Raw genomic sequence first — 19,514 nt, 5'->3', positions numbered from 1 at the left:
ACGCACATTACTTACCCTAATTAATTGTACCTTTATTATATTATTTTATGCACTATGAGCGTTGTGCGCTGTGTCTTTTTTGTCTTTATCTGCTAGTCTAGGGGGTTTCTGAGCCCCCCCTCCATCGCAGCTGCAGACGCTCCGCTCAAGGTTATGTTCTTAACACTTATTATCACGTCACGTAATTAGTTAGCTGCGCACTTTCTTTTCTTTTCTTTTCACTGGGCCCTGTGACTCCTATTTTTCCCATGTCAGGAGTTCGGAACCGGGGGGCGGCGCACAGACCTGAACCCTCGGTAGAGGGGGTCGCGGAGGGGGTGTTTGCGCTATGGGTAGGGGTAGTAGGGGAGGGACACACATAAGGGGGGGGGAAACTGGGTGGGCCTTGGGTAGGCCTACAAAGAATAGCCTTTAACACTTTCGTGAAAAAGGAAGTGGGGTGAGGTGCCCCTAGAGGGACTTCCGGAGACATGGGCCTGTCTCGGAGCACTGTGTTAGTCCCTAGACCCTCCATTCTGTGAGGGGGGGGGACCACTACTTGGGGGCTTGGGCGGGGGTAGTTTCTCTGTTTCTAGAAGCAATAAGGGGCTTACCCTTATCTAAGTTGGTCCTGGTATAATTAGGACCTGAGATGACTCTTTGAGCTTCTTACTCTGAGGCTCAGTATGTGTCTACCTGGGTTGAGCTTATGTAGACACTTAGTTCGCTAGATTACTGATTATAGGGGGGGGAGGGGGGGAGCAGGAGGGGTGCTAGGGCAGGGGATGGGGGGGGGGGGTTGGGAGAGGGGGGGAAGCACTGGGGGATGCATATTCAAATAACATTTTCAACAGTACAGTACGTTTGTTTAACATCCTAGTAATAGTGAGAAAGAGAGGGGAACCTCTTTATATAATGGCTCCCATCCAGTTCTTCATTTTGTCGTTTTGTCCCTGGCTTCTTGTTTCATATGAGGGGGGGTAAGTGGGGGGTGGGGAGGTGCAGAGGGGGGGGGGAAGGGGTGAGGGGTCTGTTGAGTTCGTATGCGTGGGGGGGGGGCGGGGGAAGGGGGACAGGAGAGGGGGGAGGGTAGGAGGGAGGAGGGAAGAAGGAGGGGAGGGGGGAGAGGGGGGTGGGAGATGGTATCAGAAAAAAAAAAAGGGGGGAACATTTATTATGAGAGAGCTTAGGCGTCATTATATCTATAATGTTCTTTTGACTAAAAGTCCGAATCTGGAATCTAATGGGAGAGCGCCCTCTCATGGACAAGTCTGGTATATATTGTTCATTTTAGTTTTACTGTACCCGGCAGACTCATAGACTGGGGCTGGATGCTGTTCGTTCTCCTCTGTTCTTTCTCCGGCTGGACTCCTGTTTTCGCCCTCCGGGTGAGTAGGGGGGGGACCGAAGTTTCTCCAGCGTCTGTGTATTCTCAGAGGGGGAGATGGGAGGGTTAGAGCCGGTGCCGGGGGAGAGAGAGAGGGGGGGGGGGTGGGGGGAGGCAAGGGGGGGGGGGGCAGAAATCTTTGGGGTGCTTGATTCTGATAGGGGGATGGGAGTTGTCCGGGGCGGTGGAGGGGGGGGGAGGGAGTGTGGGCGAGGCGAATGGGGCGTTTGATTACTCTCTATGTGTTGTGCATGTAGCTGGGTCTGCGGCGTTGAGGGGGGTGGTGGGGTGGGGGGGGTGCACTGAGTAGTCGGCTGGCGCGGGAGTGGGAGAACAGTGGTGGGGGGGGCATTGCGGTGGTAGCGTGGGTTGGGGGGGAGGGGGGGTCTGGGGAGTGCTCTTTGGGGTCTGGGACTCTGCAGGACTAGCACTGTGGAGCTGCATCCCCTTATTTTTATTTGTCAGTGATAGTTTATTTATTTATTTTACTTTACTTTACCCGTCTTCCGCTGTGTCCCTGATTGGACTCCGTCCCGCCCCTCTGCATGTCCTGCTCCCCGGGTCTCCTGTTCAGGTAAGTGGGGGACATGGGGGGGGGGGGATGTCTGCTTTTGGACTCGTAGCAGAGGGGAGAGGAGGGAGGACGGGGGGGCGGGGCTAGGGTGAGCTTATGGCAAGCTCAGGGGTGAGGTTTTGTATCGGGGTAGTGTTCTGCTGGGGAAAGAGGGGGGGGGGGTTGGTGCGTTCGTGGTGGTGGGGAGGGGGACGGGATTGCGTGGGGGGGTGGAATGGGGGTGGGGCAGGGGGGGGGAAAAAGGGGCTTCAGTGGTTGCGTGTAACCTGGAGCTGTTTGGGGGGTGTGGGGGGGGGGTGAGAGTGTGGGGGTGGGGGGGGGACGGGATTCTTTCTTCGGGTGTCGGGGAGTTGTGTTGGGAAAAGCCTGAGGGGATCAGGTAAGAAGGGCAGTGTCACTGTCCCGATCGTTCTGGCGATGTCATCTCAGCTGGGCTGGGTGGCAGCACAGCTTGTCTTGTGCTGTTGTCTTTTCCTCTTTAGGATCCGGACGGGGTCTTGGACGTCTTCTGCTGGGCTAGGCATTCTGAAGACCTGGAACCGCGCTGATGTGGGGGTAGATTGGCTTCCTCTTCATCCTCATCTCGGCCTCGTCTCTGGATGGGTGGTAGGTCCAGGAGTCGCAGGAAACCAGGTGCGTCATCAATGTGGGTGATAGAATGGAGCTTGCCCTTAGCAAGAACGCTAAGTTTAAAGGGGAAGCCCCATCTATAGCGCACATTGTGGTTTTGCAGGTGCTGGGTCAGCGGCTTGAGTTCTTGGCGACGGAGGATGGTTATTCTGGATAAATCGTTGTATATTTGAATCTGCTCGCCTTGGAACGGAATTTGGTTCATTCCTCTGCTTTTTGTTATTATTTTCTCCTTGGTGGTGTATGAGTGGAAGCGAGCGATGACGTCTCTGCGTCTCTTTGGGTCTTCTCGTCTCGGACCGAGGGCTCTATGGGCTCGGTCTAGCTCCATATCTTCCTTTTTTAGGTCTGGGACCAGGTGCTGGAAGAGATCCTGAAGGTAAGATGTGAGGGTTTCTGCGGGAACCGACTCAGGGATGTTCCGGAACCTTAAGTTCTGACGTCGGTCCCGGTTCTCCTGGTCCTCTAATCCATCTTTTAGGCGGTTTATCTCCTGGTTCAGGCGGTTAATCTCGTCCTCGGCCGAGGACTGTACCGCTTCTACTTCCTCCACCCTGCTCTCCAGTGATTCTGTTCTTTGGGAGATTTCGGTAATATCTTTTTTCATTTTATTTATAGCACTATTAAAGTCTTGGCTAACATCTTTTCTGAGTTTGGAGAACATTTGGGACATATAGTCCTCCAAAAAGTCTTTAGTAATAAGATGGCTAGCTGTGATGTTCTCCGGGATCTGTTGCTCGCGGGCGGGAGTGCTTGCCACGCTGGGGTCGGCGCCATCTTGGCTCAGCTCCTCCTGATCTCCTGGGCGCTTCGACGGAGTGAAGTAAGCGGAGACACTCTGCATGGGTCCCTTTTTTTGTTGCTTAGCCATCCTTGATCTTAGCTCTTAGTGCCCTCTTGTTTTGGTGGGTTTTGGGGTGGTTTTTGTGCTCGTTCTAGCACCTTTTCATGGAAGGGATTAGGGAGCTCCGAATTAGGCTGGCATGTGGTGTGACGTCACCACCGGAAGAGAATACTTACCTTTTTTAACTAAAAATACTTTTGATATACTTCACCATTTGCGTTTTGCGCTTTTTTCTTGTTTCCTCCCAGTGGTGGAGGCTCAGATCTCTGTGAGCCAACAGGTAATGCCAGCACCATATAGCACAACATATTTTTCTGTTTATATACACGAGTGCATATTGCCTGCTCTGTTTGTGCTATTAGCACTTTTCACCACGAGGTGGTGCTGTTGCACTGTTTTTTTACAGTTGGGGGAAGCACCGAACAGTTTATTTCTTCTATAACTCCCATAATCCCCGGGAGTCTCTGCCTCCTGACACACCTCTGATTCTGCATGCAGCCCCTCCATGTGCTTGGAAGCCATCTTGGTGTGCTCTGACTTTCTCCCAGCTCTCACCTGCTTTTGCTGATATTTGGGGCGTCTGTGTCGGCCTGGAGAGAGATTTCTCCATATGAAAGCTTCTCCTTACTTTCCAAGTTGCTGTGGATCTATTCCTGCTTTTCCACCTCTGTTCAGATGGACTGAAACTGAGGGTTATATTCAGCCTGATGTCTCTGCACATGTATCTTTTTCAGATGGATTGAAACTGAGGGTTATATTCAGCCTGATGTCTCTGCAGAGACTGCCTGCACATGTATCTCCCCCTCACAGGAGCATGCAAAGTCTCCCTGCTTTTTGCTGCTCACAGGAACATCCAGTGAGTTTTTATCTACTGCCTTAAATCATTTGTTCTGCTTGTTTGTGTGTGTGTGTGTGTGTGTGTGTACAATGTTACTAAAACATTTATTAAAGTATTTATTTCAAAACATACACACACACACACACACACATATATACATACAGTACATATACATACACACACATACACACACACACACACACATACAGTACATATACATGCACACACACACACATACACACACACACACACATACAGTACATATACACACACACACACACACATACAGTACCTAACTCGCGAACAGCATATACACAAAAGCGTGCGGCCTGTGCGTGCACGTCCGCACACAGTATAGAATGAGCCTTACAGCGGCAGGCTCTACAGTTAAGACATCTATAGAAACCCTTAGATCCTTTCTCCAACCAATTGTCATCGTTCTTTTCTGTGGGGAAACTTGGTGTGACGGATTAAACCGGCTCCCTTAGTAAAAGAAGGCTAAGGCCAGTCTGCTGTCTCCTTGCCATGCCAGGTCCCTTCATTTTAATGCAGAGTATCAGGGAAAGGTATATTGCTGGGTTACAGCTGTATGATCTACTGCAGGGGTGGGCAACCTATTTTTCAATTTAATTTGTACTTAGCTGTAAACAGTAGAGAGTACAATGGATAATACCGATATGCTTTAAGGAACACGAGGAGTTATTTAGTCAACGTTTGCAAGTTTGCAACGGAGGCGTGGCCACGCCCCCGCCGGCGGTTCAGCCAATGAGAACGAACCAGCCAGCCACGCCCCTGCAAACCCACCACCACCACGCCCCTGCAAACCCACCACCACCACGCCCCCTCCTGCCGCAAACGCTCCCTCCACCCCCCCCCACAGCGCTGTGCACGAGCCCCCACCCCGGGCGCGTGCCACAGTGCAGACTGGGACCTCACCCTAAGGAGCTGACCTCAGCAGGGGTCATGCAGCAAATGGCTGCCTGGGACACACAATAGAGGAACCACAGGGGGGTATCTGTCTGCTAGAGGGGGGAGGGAATCAGTAGATCATACAGCTGTAACCCAGCAATATACCTTTCCCTGATATTCTGCATTAAAATGAAGGGACCTGGCATGGCAAGGAGACAGCAGACTGGCCTTAGCCTTCTTTTACTAAGGGAGCCCGGTTTAATCCATCACACCAAGTTTCCCCAAAGAAAAGAAAAACGACAATTTGTTGGAGAAAGGATCTAAGGGTTTCTATAGATGTCTTAACTGTAGAGCAATGGTGATAGAAAATGCCCGGGCGCTACCCTTGACTATATAACTCCTCGTGTTCCTTAAAGCATATCGGTATTATCCATTGTACTCTCTACTGTTTACATCTAAGTACAAATGAACAGATTAGGTTATTACTGGTTCATTATAATACTATAACTTGTTATTCCATATATGATGTTTCTATGTTTGATCCTTTCTTATTAGGGCATATATATATAAAGGCATACCCCGCATTAACGTATGCAATGGGACCGGAGCATGTATGTAAAGCGAAAATGTACTTAAAGTGAAGCACTACCTTTTTCCCACTTATCGATGCATGTACTGTACTGCAATCGTCATATACGTGCATAACTGATGTAAATAACGCATTTGTAACAGGCTCTATAGTCTCCCCGCTTGCGCACAGCTTCGGTACAGGTAGGGAGCCGGTATTGCTGTTCAGGACGTGCTGACAGGCGCATGCGCGAGCTGCCGTTTGCCTATTGGGCGATATGTACTTACTCGCGAGTGTACTTAAAGTGAGTGTCCTTAAACCGGGGTATGCCTGTATATATATATATATATATATATATATATATATATATATATATATATATATATATATATATATATATGTTTTAGAAATTATTATATGTATGTTCAAATTATATCACACTATATCACACTGTGTTCTTTCTTCTAATTATAAAGAATTAAGGGGAGATAGGATTTCTTTAGAACTATTACAATAAAATCATTAATGAATGCATAAGTAATAGGTTGGAGATATAATTCTTTTATTTTCAAATACATATACTACAGTTTCTTTGGTGATTTAGGTATGTCTGTTGACAGGTTTTATTTATATTATATATGATCATTAATGTGACATGACAATAGGAGATTCTTTTAACAATATTGTATAATAAAGTTTGTAGTTGTAATTGATTTTTGTACACGAGGTTTTCTACCTAGCAACAGGTGATGACGTGGGGCCATGCTTGCCCCTTGTGGCATGCTCGCATTGGCCATCGTGTTTTTATGGGAGTGCGCTTTCCCCGTCCCTCACCGGGTCCCGGTGCTGGGGGGAGGTCTAGCCTGGGACCTGCTGGGAAGCCGCTTACGGCGGTGACGCAGTGAACGGTATCTTCCGCTCCCGCGCTCGCCGTGAGTTTGACTGGCAGGCCCTGGACAGTGTTAGGCTCCTAACATGAGTGCTGCGGGCCTCTGGGAGGGGGAGGGGGACTTTGGTCTCCGGCTTCTAGACGCTGTGGGATAGGTGGGAGCCGTCCCGACGGGCTGGTGACGTCATCACGCATTGTGGGCGTGTCCACGTTTCTACCTTTTGGCGCGAAATCGGGTATTTAGATTTGTGTATATAAACCTTGAATGTTTGTCATTGTACATGCTCCTTGATAAAGTGTTTTACATGAAACGCGTAGGAGGCTGTTCACCTCCATTTTTTAGATGCTTCAATAAAGAAGAAGATTTTATTACATCTTTGGGACCCATTCTTGGCTGTGCGCCAGTTTTTTTCTTGTTTGTCTGATCTTAAATTCCCCTGCCTGCCTGAAAACCTGTCCCGCACCGCTGGGCAAAGGTGCGCGACAAGGTAGGGACTGGGACCGACCTGACTGGGGGGGCGGAGTTTGAACGCACAGCGCACGCCCTTGGAAGTTACTGGGTCCGCCCCTTTAGGCTGAATCCATAGAACGTGGAGCAGCGCTGAACCGCGCGGACGATGATGCTCACCTGATCAAGCATGAGCGATTTCATGCCCATGCAGGCGAGCCAGCGTCCGCGATCGGGAGGCGGGGGGAGGCAGAGGGAGGCGGGGCAGTGACGTCGCTGGGCCTATCGCCGGCGACACACCGACAACGTCACGGCGCCGTGACGTTGACGCTGCTTCTCGCAGATTGGATGTTTTCAGCCCACAGCGCGCTGAAAAACAGCTTGGCTGTCGGCTGAAAAATCCAACTCGTCAGCACGCCTGCGGACGCTCGCGGGAGCCCCCTCTAAAGACATCCTCATTGTCCTCATCCTTAGGCTGCGGCGCCGCTGAGCACGCTCATGCTTGAGTGGTGATGTCACCAGCTCTCCAAGCATGAGCGATCGGTGTCCTGCTAATATTTTAGAGCAGGAGTGGGGGGCGTGGCTATTACAGGAGGTCTATTTCTCTTCTTCCCCCCTCCCCCTCAGCACTTAACGTGGATTAATGTGCCAAAACATAATCCAATTGCCTTCAAACTTGGCAGGAGACGTACTTTGCATGGCCCGCAACTATCCTGAACATTCCTTGGCTTTTGCTGACATACAGTGGCGACACACTTTATTCTCGCTCGGCTAGTCCCGCGAATTTGGGTATACTCCGGTGTATTGAGGTTTTTTATCGTTTTCTGCCGGAGTGTATAGCTTTATTTTCCCGACAGGGATTGAAGCATTTTATTCCGGCTGGCTGCAATACTGCAATGCCGTGTAAAAACACATGGGGGCGCTTGCGAGCTGTTGTCTTTGAAGCCGTCCCCTATAATGAATTGTAATGCAGTATATATACTGTATATATATATATACTGTATAACAACAACCCCTATAACCCCTAACATACAGTACTGTACACATACAGTACTCTATATGCACATACATAAATGATACTATGGGCCGGCGGGGGCGAGATGTGTTTGCAGCAGAGAGAGATCCGCTGCTCTCTCTCTGCGCAAACAGCGGCACATTAAAACTTATTTTAAATACATTTTTATTTATAGTGTAGATGTGCAGTGGGTCTCGGGAGCTGAACCGCGTTGGTTTCAGGTCCGGGGATCCCCTGTTTCCCGAGATACAGACCCCTTTATGAGGTGCCGGTATCCCTCTGCGTTTAAAGGTCCCGATCACGTGACCGCGACCTGTAAACCAAGCAGAGGGATACCGGCACCCCCAAAAGGGGCCTGTATCTCGGGGAGCAGGGCGTCCCCGGACCTAAAACCACAGCGGTTCTGCTCCGGAGACCCTCTGCACATGTACAGTATAAATAAAACATATATATAAATAAACACTCGTTCTTTACCTTAGCGGCTATGTGCTATGGTAACGAAGCAGCATTTCTGTATTTTTAATAATATTGTACAGTGAGCAGGGGGTTCCCTGAGCCAGAAATCTAAACTCAGTGGACCCCCTGCTCCTGCTCAATATTATTAAAAATACAGAAATGCTGCTTCATTACCATAGCGTATAGCCGCTAAGGTAATGAAGGGGTTAACCCACCGTGCCCGCTTTATTGTGGGTAGCGGGGGTGGGTGAAGGGGGTATTTGGCCCTTGGTGTGAGTTTAGGACTTGCGGGGGGTTGCGGGTGCACTTAACCCCTTCACGACCGTAGCAGTTAATACCGCTATGGTCATGAAGGGGTTAACCGCTCCCGCGACCCCCCCCGCAAGCCCAAAACAACCACCGTTGGGGCTAATACCCCCTTCACCCACCCCCACTACCCACAATAAAAAATAATCACACACAGCATCCCCGCAATAAATAAATAAATAAATACATTTGAAATACATTTTTATTCCTAGTGTAGATGTGCAGGGGGTCTCGAGAGCTGAACCGCGTTGGTTTCAGGTCCGGGGACCCCCTGCCCCCCGAGATACAGACCCCTTTATGAGGTGCCGGTATCCCTCTGCGTTAAAGGCCCCGATCTCGTGACCGCGGCCTGTTAAACCAAGCAGAGGGATACCGGCACCCCCAAAAGGGGCCTGTATCTCGGGGAGCAGGGGGTCCCCGGACCTGAAACCAAAACGTTTCTGCTCCGGAGACCCTCTGCACATGTACAGTATGAATAAAACACACACATCATTAAAGAATCGTTCTTTATTTTAGTGGCTATGCGCTATGGTAACGAAGCAGCATTTCTGTATTTTTAATAATATTGTACAGTGAGCAGGGGGTTCCCTGAGCCAGAAATCTAAACTCAGGGGACCCCCTGCTCCTGCTCAATATTATTAAAAATACAGAAATGCTGCTTCATTACCATAGCGTATAGCCGCTAAGGTAATGAAGGGGTTAACCCACCGTGCCCGCTTTATTGTGGGTAGCGGGGGTGGGTGAAGGGGGTATTTGGCCCTTGGTGTGAGTTTAGGACTTGCGGGGGGGTTGCGGGTGCACTTAACCCCTTCACGACCGTAGCAGTTAATACCGCTACGGTCATGAAGAGGTTAACCACTCCCGCGACCCCCCCCCCCGCAAGCCCAAAACAACCACCATTGGGGCTAATACCCCCTTCACCCACCCCCACTACCCACAATAAAAAATAATCACACACAGCATCCCCGCAATAAATAAATAAATAAATACATTTGAAATACATTTTTATTCCTAGTGTAGATGTGCAGGGGGTCTCGGGAGCTGAACCGCATTGGTTTCAGGTCCGGGGACCCCCTGCCCCCGAGATACAGACCCCTTTATGAGGTGCCGGTATCCCTCTGCGTTAAAGGCCCCGATCACGTGACCGCGGCCTGTTAAACCAAGCAGAGGGATACCGACACCCCCAAAAGGGGCCTGTATCTCGGGGAGCAGGGGGTCCCCGGACCTGAAACCAAAACGTTTCTGCTCCGGAGACCCTCTGCACATGTACAGTATGAATAAAACACACACATCATTAAAGAATCGTTCTTTACCTTAGCGGCTATGCGCTATGGTAACGAAACAGCATTTGTGTATTTTTAATAATATTGTACAGTGAGCAGGGGGTTCCCTGAGCCAGAAATCTAAACTCAGGGGACCCCCTACTCCTGCTCAATATTATTAAAAATACAGAAATGCTGCTTCATTACCATAGCGTATAGCCGCTAAGGTAATGAAGGGGTTAAGGCATAATAAACAATAAATACATTCAATACATATTTTTAATGTCTGTGTTAAACCTCCCTGCCTTCACTGTAATCTATGTAAAACCCCCTCCCCCTATTCTCTCTTTTAAACTTCCCTGCCTTCACTGTAATCTATGTAAAACCCCCTCCCCCTATTCTCTCTTTTAAACCTCCCTGCCTTCTCTCTAATATATGTAAAAGCCCCTCCCCCTATCCCCCTATTGTGTGCGTTAAGCTTCCCTGCAATCTATTTAAAAAACCCTCCCCCTATTGTGTGTGTTAAATCTCCCTGGCCTGTGTTTCTGAGTGCAGTGTACTGTATGTAAATGTGGGGAGGGGGATCCCGTGTAAATAACCACACCCACCCCCGCTACCCACAATAAAAAAAAATCACACACAGCATCCCCGCAATACATAAATAAATAAATCTAAATAAATAAATAAAAATAAATACATTTCAAATAAATGTTTATTCCTAGTGTAGATGTGCAGGGGGTCTCGGGAGCTGAACCGCGTTGGTTTCAGGTCCGGGGACCACCTGCCCCCCGAGATACAGACCCCTTTATAAGGTGCCGGTATCCCTCTGCGTTAAAGGCCCCGATCACGTGACCGCGGCCTGTTAAACCGAGCAGAGGGATACCGGCACCCCCAAAAGGGGCCTGTATCTCGGGGAGCAGGGGGTCCCAGGACCTGAAACCAAAACGTTTCTGCTCCGGAGACCCTCTGCACATGTACAGTATGAATAAAACACACACATCATTAAAGAATCGTTCTTTATTTTAGTGGCTATGCGCTATGGTAACGAAGCAGCATTTCTGTATTTTTAATAATATTGTACAGTGAGCAGGGGGTTCCCTGAGCCAGAAATCTAAACTCAGGGGACCCCCTGCTCCTGCTCAATATTATTAAAAATACAGAAATGCTGCTTCATTACCATAGCGTATAGCCGCTAAGGTAATGAAGGGGTTAACCCACCGTGCCCGCTTTATTGTGGGTAGCGGGGGTGGGTGAAGGGGGTATTTGGCCCTTGGTGTGAGTTTAGGACTTGCGGGGGGGTTGCGGGTGCACTTAACCCCTTCACGACCGTAGCAGTTAATACCGCTACGGTCATGAAGAGGTTAACCACTCCCGCGACCCCCCCCCCCGCAAGCCCAAAACAACCACCATTGGGGCTAATACCCCCTTCACCCACCCCCACTACCCACAATAAAAAATAATCACACACAGCATCCCCGCAATAAATAAATAAATAAATACATTTGAAATACATTTTTATTCCTAGTGTAGATGTGCAGGGGGTCTCGGGAGCTGAACCGCATTGGTTTCAGGTCCGGGGACCCCCTGCCCCCGAGATACAGACCCCTTTATGAGGTGCCGGTATCCCTCTGCGTTAAAGGCCCCGATCACGTGACCGCGGCCTGTTAAACCAAGCAGAGGGATACCGACACCCCCAAAAGGGGCCTGTATCTCGGGGAGCAGGGGGTCCCCGGACCTGAAACCAAAACGTTTCTGCTCCGGAGACCCTCTGCACATGTACAGTATGAATAAAACACACACATCATTAAAGAATCGTTCTTTACCTTAGCGGCTATGCGCTATGGTAACGAAACAGCATTTGTGTATTTTTAATAATATTGTACAGTGAGCAGGGGGTTCCCTGAGCCAGAAATCTAAACTCAGGGGACCCCCTACTCCTGCTCAATATTATTAAAAATACAGAAATGCTGCTTCATTACCATAGCGTATAGCCGCTAAGGTAATGAAGGGGTTAAGGCATAATAAACAATAAATACATTCAATACATATTTTTAATGTCTGTGTTAAACCTCCCTGCCTTCACTGTAATCTATGTAAAACCCCCTCCCCCTATTCTCTCTTTTAAACTTCCCTGCCTTCACTGTAATCTATGTAAAACCCCCTCCCCCTATTCTCTCTTTTAAACCTCCCTGCCTTCTCTCTAATATATGTAAAAGCCCCTCCCCCTATCCCCCTATTGTGTGCGTTAAGCTTCCCTGCAATCTATTTAAAAAACCCTCCCCCTATTGTGTGTGTTAAATCTCCCTGGCCTGTGTTTCTGAGTGCAGTGTACTGTATGTAAATGTGGGGAGGGGGATCCCGTGTAAATAACCACACCCACCCCCGCTACCCACAATAAAAAAAAATCACACACAGCATCCCCGCAATACATAAATAAATAAATCTAAATAAATAAATAAAAATAAATACATTTCAAATAAATGTTTATTCCTAGTGTAGATGTGCAGGGGGTCTCGGGAGCTGAACCGCGTTGGTTTCAGGTCCGGGGACCACCTGCCCCCCGAGATACAGACCCCTTTATAAGGTGCCGGTATCCCTCTGCGTTAAAGGCCCCGATCACGTGACCGCGGCCTGTTAAACCGAGCAGAGGGATACCGGCACCCCCAAAAGGGGCCTGTATCTCGGGGAGCAGGGGGTCCCAGGACCTGAAACCAAAACGTTTCTGCTCCGGAGACCCTCTGCACATGTACAGTATGAATAAAACACACACATCATTAAAGAATCGTTCTTTATTTTAGTGGCTATGCGCTATGGTAACGAAGCAGCATTTCTGTATTTTTAATAATATTGTACAGTGAGCAGGGGGTTCCCTGAGCCAGAAATCTAAACTCAGGGGACCCCCTGCTCCTGCTCAATATTATTAAAAATACAGAAATGCTGCTTCATTACCATAGCGTATAGCCGCTAAGGTAATGAAGGGGTTAACCCACCGTGCCCGCTTTATTGTGGGTAGCGGGGGTGGGTGAAGGGGGTATTTGGCCCTTGGTGTGAGTTTAGGACTTGCGGGGGGTTGCGGGTGCACTTAACCCCTTCACGACCGTAGCAGTTAATACCGCTATGGTCATGAAGGGGTTAACCGCTCCCGCGACCCCCCCGCAAGCCCAAAACAACCACCGTTGGGGCTAATACCCCCTTCACCCACCCCCACTACCCACAATAAAAAATAATCACACACAGCATCCCCGCAATAAATAAATAAATAAATACATTTGAAATACATTTTTATTCCTAGTGTAGATGTGCAGGGGGTCTCGAGAGCTGAACCGCGTTGGTTTCAGGTCCGGGGACCCCCTGCCCCCCGAGATACAGACCCCTTTATGAGGTGCCAGTATCCCTCTGCGTTAAAGGCCCCGATCTCGTGACCGCGGCCTGTTAAACCAAGCAGAGGGATACCGGCACCCCCAAAAGGGGCCTGTATCTCGGGGAGCAGGGGGTCCCCGGACCTGAAACCAAAACGTTTCTGCTCCGGAGACCCTCTGCACATGTACAGTATGAATAAAACACACACATCATTAAAGAATCGTTCTTTATTTTAGTGGCTATGCGCTATGGTAACGAAGCAGCATTTCTGTATTTTTAATAATATTGTACAGTGAGCAGGGGGTTCCCTGAGCCAGAAATCTAAACTCAGGGGACCCCCTGCTCCTGCTCAATATTATTAAAAATACAGAAATGCTGCTTCATTACCATAGCGTATAGCCGCTAAGGTAATGAAGGGGTTAACCCACCGTGCCCGCTTTATTGTGGGTAGCGGGGGTGGGTGAAGGGGGTATTTGGCCCTTGGTGTGAGTTTAGGACTTGCGGGGGGGTTGCGGGTGCACTTAACCCCTTCACGACCGTAGCAGTTAATACCGCTACGGTCATGAAGAGGTTAACCACTCCCGCGACCCCCCCCCCGCAAGCCCAAAACAACCACCATTGGGGCTAATACCCCCTTCACCCACCCCCACTACCCACAATAAAAAATAATCACACACAGCATCCCCGCAATAAATAAATAAATAAATACATTTGAAATACATTTTTATTCCTAGTGTAGATGTGCAGGGGGTCTCGGGAGCTGAACCGCATTGGTTTCAGGTCCGGGGACCCCCTGCCCCCGAGATACAGACCCCTTTATGAGGTGCCGGTATCCCTCTGCGTTAAAGGCCCCGATCACGTGACCGCGGCCTGTTAAACCAAGCAGAGGGATACCGACACCCCCAAAAGGGGCCTGTATCTCGGGGAGCAGGGGGTCCCCGGACCTGAAACCAAAACGTTTCTGCTCCGGAGACCCTCTGCACATGTACAGTATGAATAAAACACACACATCATTAAAGAATCGTTCTTTACCTTAGCGGCTATGCGCTATGGTAACGAAACAGCATTTGTGTATTTTTAATAATATTGTACAGTGAGCAGGGGGTTCCCTGAGCCAGAAATCTAAACTCAGGGGACCCCCTACTCCTGCTCAATATTATTAAAAATACATAAATGCTGCTTCATTACCATAGCGTATAGCCGCTAAGGTAATGAAGGGGTTAAGGCATAATAAACAATAAATACATTCAATACATATTTTTAATGTCTGTGTTAAACCTCCCTGCCTTCACTGTAATCTATGTAAAACCCCCTCCCCCTATTCTCTCTTTTAAACTTCCCTGCCTTCACTGTAATCTATGTAAAAACCCCTCCCCCTATTCTCTCTTTTAAACCTCCCTGCCTTCTCTCTAATATATGTAAAAACCCCTCCCCCTATCCCCCTATTGTGTGCGTTAAGCTTCCCTGCAATCTATTTAAAAAACCCTCCCCCTATTGTGTGTGTTAAATCTCCCTGGCCTGTGTTTCTGAGTGCAGTGTACTGTATGTAAATGTGGGGAGGGGGATCCCGTGTAAATAACCACACCCACCCCCGCTACCCACAATAAAAAAAAATCACACACAGCATCCCCGCAATACATAAATAAATAAATCTAAATAAATAAATAAAAATAAATACATTTCAAATAAATGTTTATTCCTAGTGTAGATGTGCAGGGGGTCTCGGGAGCTGAACCGCGTTGGTTTCAGGTCCGGGGACCACCTGCCCCCCGAGATACAGACCCCTTTATAAGGTGCCGGTATCCCTCTGCGTTAAAGGCCCCGATCACGTGACCGCGGCCTGTTAAACCGAGCAGAGGGATACCGGCACCCCCAAAAGGGGCCTGTATCTCGGGGAGCAGGGGGTCCCAGGACCTGAAACCAAAACGTTTCTGCTCCGGAGACCCTCTGCACATGTACAGTATGAATAAAACACACACATCATTAAAGAATCGTTCTTTATTTTAGTGGCTATGCGCTATGGTAACGAAGCAGCATTTCTGTATTTTTAATAATATTGTACAGTGAGCAGGGGGTTCCCTGAGCCAGAAATCTAAACTCAGGGGACCCCCTGCTCCTGCTCAATATTATTAAAAATACAGAAATGCTGCTTCATTACATTAGCGTATAGCCGCTAAGGTAATGAAGGGGTTAACCCACCGTGCCCGCTTTATTGTGGGTAGCGGGGGTGGATGAAGGGGGTATTTGGCCCTTGGTGTGAGTTTAGGACTTGCGGGGGGGTTGCGGGTGCACTTAACCCCTTCACGACCGTAGCAGTTAATACCGCTACGGTCATGAAGAGGTTAACCACTCCCGCGACCCCCCCCCCGCAAGCCCAAAACAACCACCATTGGGGCTAATACCCCCTTCACCCACCCCCACTACCCACAATAAAAAATAATCACACACAGCATCCCCGCAATACATAAATAAATAAATAAATACATTTGAAATACATTTTTATTCCTAGTGTAGATGTGCAGGGGGTCTCGGGAGCTGAACCGCATTGGTTTCAGGTCCGGGGACCCCCTGCCCCCGAGATACAGACCCCTTTATGAGGTGCCGGTATCCCTCTGCGTTAAAGGCCCCGATCACGTGACCGCGGCCTGTTAAACCAAGCAGAGGGATACCGACACCCCCAAAAGGGGCCTGTATCTCGGGGAGCAGGGGGTCCCCGGACCTGAAACCAAAACGTTTCTGCTCCGGAGACCCTCTGCACATGTACAGTATGAATAAAACACACACATCATTAAAGAATCGTTCTTTACCTTAGCGGCTATGCGCTATGGTAACGAAGCAGCATTTCTGTATTTTTAATAATATTGTACAGTGAGCAGGGGGTTCCCTGAGCCAGAAATCTAAACTCAGGGGACCCCCTACTCCTGCTCAATATTATTAAAAATACAGAAATGCTGCTTCATTACCATAGCGTATAGCCCCTAAGGTAATGAAGGGGTTAAGGCATAATAAACAATAAATACATTCAATACATATTTTTAATGTCTGTGTTAAACCTCCCTGCCTTCACTGTAATCTATGTAAAAACCCCTCCCCCTATTCTCTCTTTTAAACTTCCCTGCCTTCACTGTAATCTATGTATAACCCCCTTCCCCTATTCTCTCTTTTAAACTTCCCTGCCTTCACTGTAATCTATGTAAAACCCCCTCCCCCTATTCTCTCTTTTAAACCTCCCTGCCTTCTCTCTAATATATGTAAAAACCCCTCCCCCTATCCCCCTATTGTGTGCGTTAAGCTTCCCTGCAATCTATGTAAAAAACCCTCCCCCTATTGTGTGTGTTAAATCTCCCTCGCCTGTGTTTCTGAGTGCAGTGTACTGTATGTAAATGTGGGGAGGGGGATCCCGTGTAAATAACCACACCCACCCCCGCTACCCACAATAAAAAAAATCACACACAGCATCCCCGCAATACATAAATAAATAAATCTAAATAAATAAATAAAAATAAATACATTTCAAATAAATTTTTATTCCTAGTATAGATGTGCAGGGGGTCTCGGGAGCTGAACCGCGTTGGTTTCAGGTCCGGGGACCACCTGCCCCCCGAGATACAGACCCCTTTATAAGGTGCCGGTATCCCTCTGCGTTAAAGGCCCCGATCACGTGACCGCGGCCTGTTAAACCGAGCAGAGGGATACCGGCACCCCCAAAAGGGGCCTGTATCTCGGGGAGCAGGGGGTCCCAGGACCTGAAACCAAAACGTTTCTGCTCCGGAGACCCTCTGCACATGTACAGTATGAATAAAACACACACATCATTAAAGAATCGTTCTTTATTTTAGTGGCTATGCGCTATGGTAACGAAGCAGCATTTCTGTATTTTTAATAATATTGTACAGTGAGCAGGGGGTTCCCTGAGCCAGAAATCTAAACTCAGGGGACCCCCTGCTCCTGCTCAATATTATTAAAAATACAGAAATGCTGCTTCATTACCATAGCGTATAGCCGCTAAGGTAATGAAGGGGTTAACCCACCGTGCCCGCTTTATTGTGGGTAGCGGGGGTGGATGAAGGGGGTATTTGGCCCTTGGTGTGAGTTTAGGACTTGCGGGGGGGTTGCGGGTGCACTTAACCCCTTCACGACCGTAGCAGTTAATACCGCTACGGTCATGAAGAGGTTAACCACTCCCGCGACCCCCCCCCCCCCCCCGCAAGCCCAAAACAACCACCATTGGGGCTAATACCCCCTTCACCCACCCCCACTACCCACAATAAAAAATAATCACACACAGCATCCCCGCAATAAATAAATAAATAAATACATTTGAAATACATTTTTATTCCTAGTGTAGATGTGCAGGGGGTCTCGGGAGCTGAACCGCATTGGTTTCAGGTCCGGGGACCCCCTGCCCCCGAGATACAGACCCCTTTATGAGGTGCCGGTATCCCTCTGCGTTAAAGGCCCCGATCACGTGACCGCGGCCTGTTAAACCAAGCAGAGGGATACCGACACCCCCAAAAGGGGCCTGTATCTCGGGGAGCAGGGGGTCCCCGGACCTGAAACCAAAACGTTTCTGCTCCGGAGACCCTCTGCACATGTACAGTATGAATAAAACACACACATCATTAAAGAATCGTTCTTTACCTTAGCGGCTATGCGCTATGGTAACGAAGCAGCATTTCTGTATTTTTAATAATATTGTACAGTGAGCAGGGGGTTCCCTGAGCCAGAAATCTAAACTCAGGGGACCCCCTACTCCTGCTCAATATTATTAAAAATACAGAAATGCTGCTTCATTACCATAGCGTATAGCCGCTAAGGTAATGAAGGGGTTAAGGCATAATAAACAATAAATACATTCAATACATATTTTTAATGTCTGTGTTAAACCTCCCTGCCTTCACTGTAATCTATGTAAAACCCCCTCCCCCTATTCTCTCTTTTAAACTTCCCTGCCTTCACTGTAATCTATGTAAAACCCCCTTCCCCTATTCTCTCTTTTAAACTTCCCTGCCTTCACTGTAATCTATGTAAAACCCCCTCCCCCTATTCTCTCTTTTAAACCTCCCTGCCTTCTCTCTAATATATGTAAAAACCCCTCCCCCTATCCCCCTATTGTGTGCGTTAAGCTTCCCTGCAATCTATGTAAAAAACCCTCCCCCTATTGTGTGTGTTAAATCTCCCTGGCCTGTGTTTCTGAGTGCAGTGTACTGTATGTAAATGTGGGGAGGGGGATCCCGTGTAAATAACCACACCCACCCCCGCTACCCACAATAAAAAAAAATCACACACAGCATCCCCGCAATACATAAATAAATAAATCTAAATAAATAAATAAAAATAAATACATTTCAAATAAATTTTTATTCCTAGTGTAGATGTGCAGGGGGTCTCGGGAGCTGAACCGCGTTGGTTTCAGGTCCGGGACCACCTGCCCCCCGAGATACAGACCCCTTTATAAGGTGCCGGTATCCCTCTGCGTTAAAGGCCCCGATCACGTGACCGCGGCCTGTTAAACCGAGCAGAGGGATACCGGCACCCCCAAAAGGGGCCTGTATCTCGGGGAGCAGGGGGTCCCCGGACCTGAAACCAAAACGTTTCTGCTCCGGAGACCCTCTGCACATGTACAGTATAAATAAAACACACACATCATTAAAGAATCGTTCTTTACCTTAGCGGCTATGTGCTATGGTAACGAAGCAGCATTTCTCTATTTTTAATAATATTGTACAGTGAGCAGGGGGTTCCCTGAGCCAGAAATTAATGCTCAGGGGACCCCCTGCTCCTGCACAATATTATTAAAAATACAGAAATGCTGCTTCATTACCATAGCGTATAGCCGCTAAGGTAATGAAGGGGTTAAGGCATAATAACCAATAAATACATTCAATACACTACCCACTACCCACGGCAAGCTCCGCTGCTGCTGCTGCTGTAAAACAGAGAAAAAAATTAACACTTTCAAAGTAATGTCCGCTACAGTCATGAAGGGGTTAACCCACCCTCACCCACCACTCGGGACGCCTACATACCCTCCCACTCTAACCCCCCA

General features: G+C 48.6%; 1 pseudogene; it reads left to right on the top strand.

Moving 5' to 3' along the window:
• Window positions 1-3,918: 3,918 nt before the first annotated feature.
• The window catches only part of LOC142497970 (uncharacterized), a 54,040-nt pseudogene continuing 38,444 nt past the window's right edge, over window positions 3,919-19,514 (top strand).

This window comes from Ascaphus truei, chromosome 6 (assembly GCF_040206685.1).
Source record: "Ascaphus truei isolate aAscTru1 chromosome 6, aAscTru1.hap1, whole genome shotgun sequence".
Lineage (NCBI taxonomy): Eukaryota > Metazoa > Chordata > Amphibia > Anura > Ascaphidae > Ascaphus > Ascaphus truei.
Note: the sequence above shows the minus strand (reverse complement) of the source record. Positions and strands in the feature narration are given on the sequence as shown.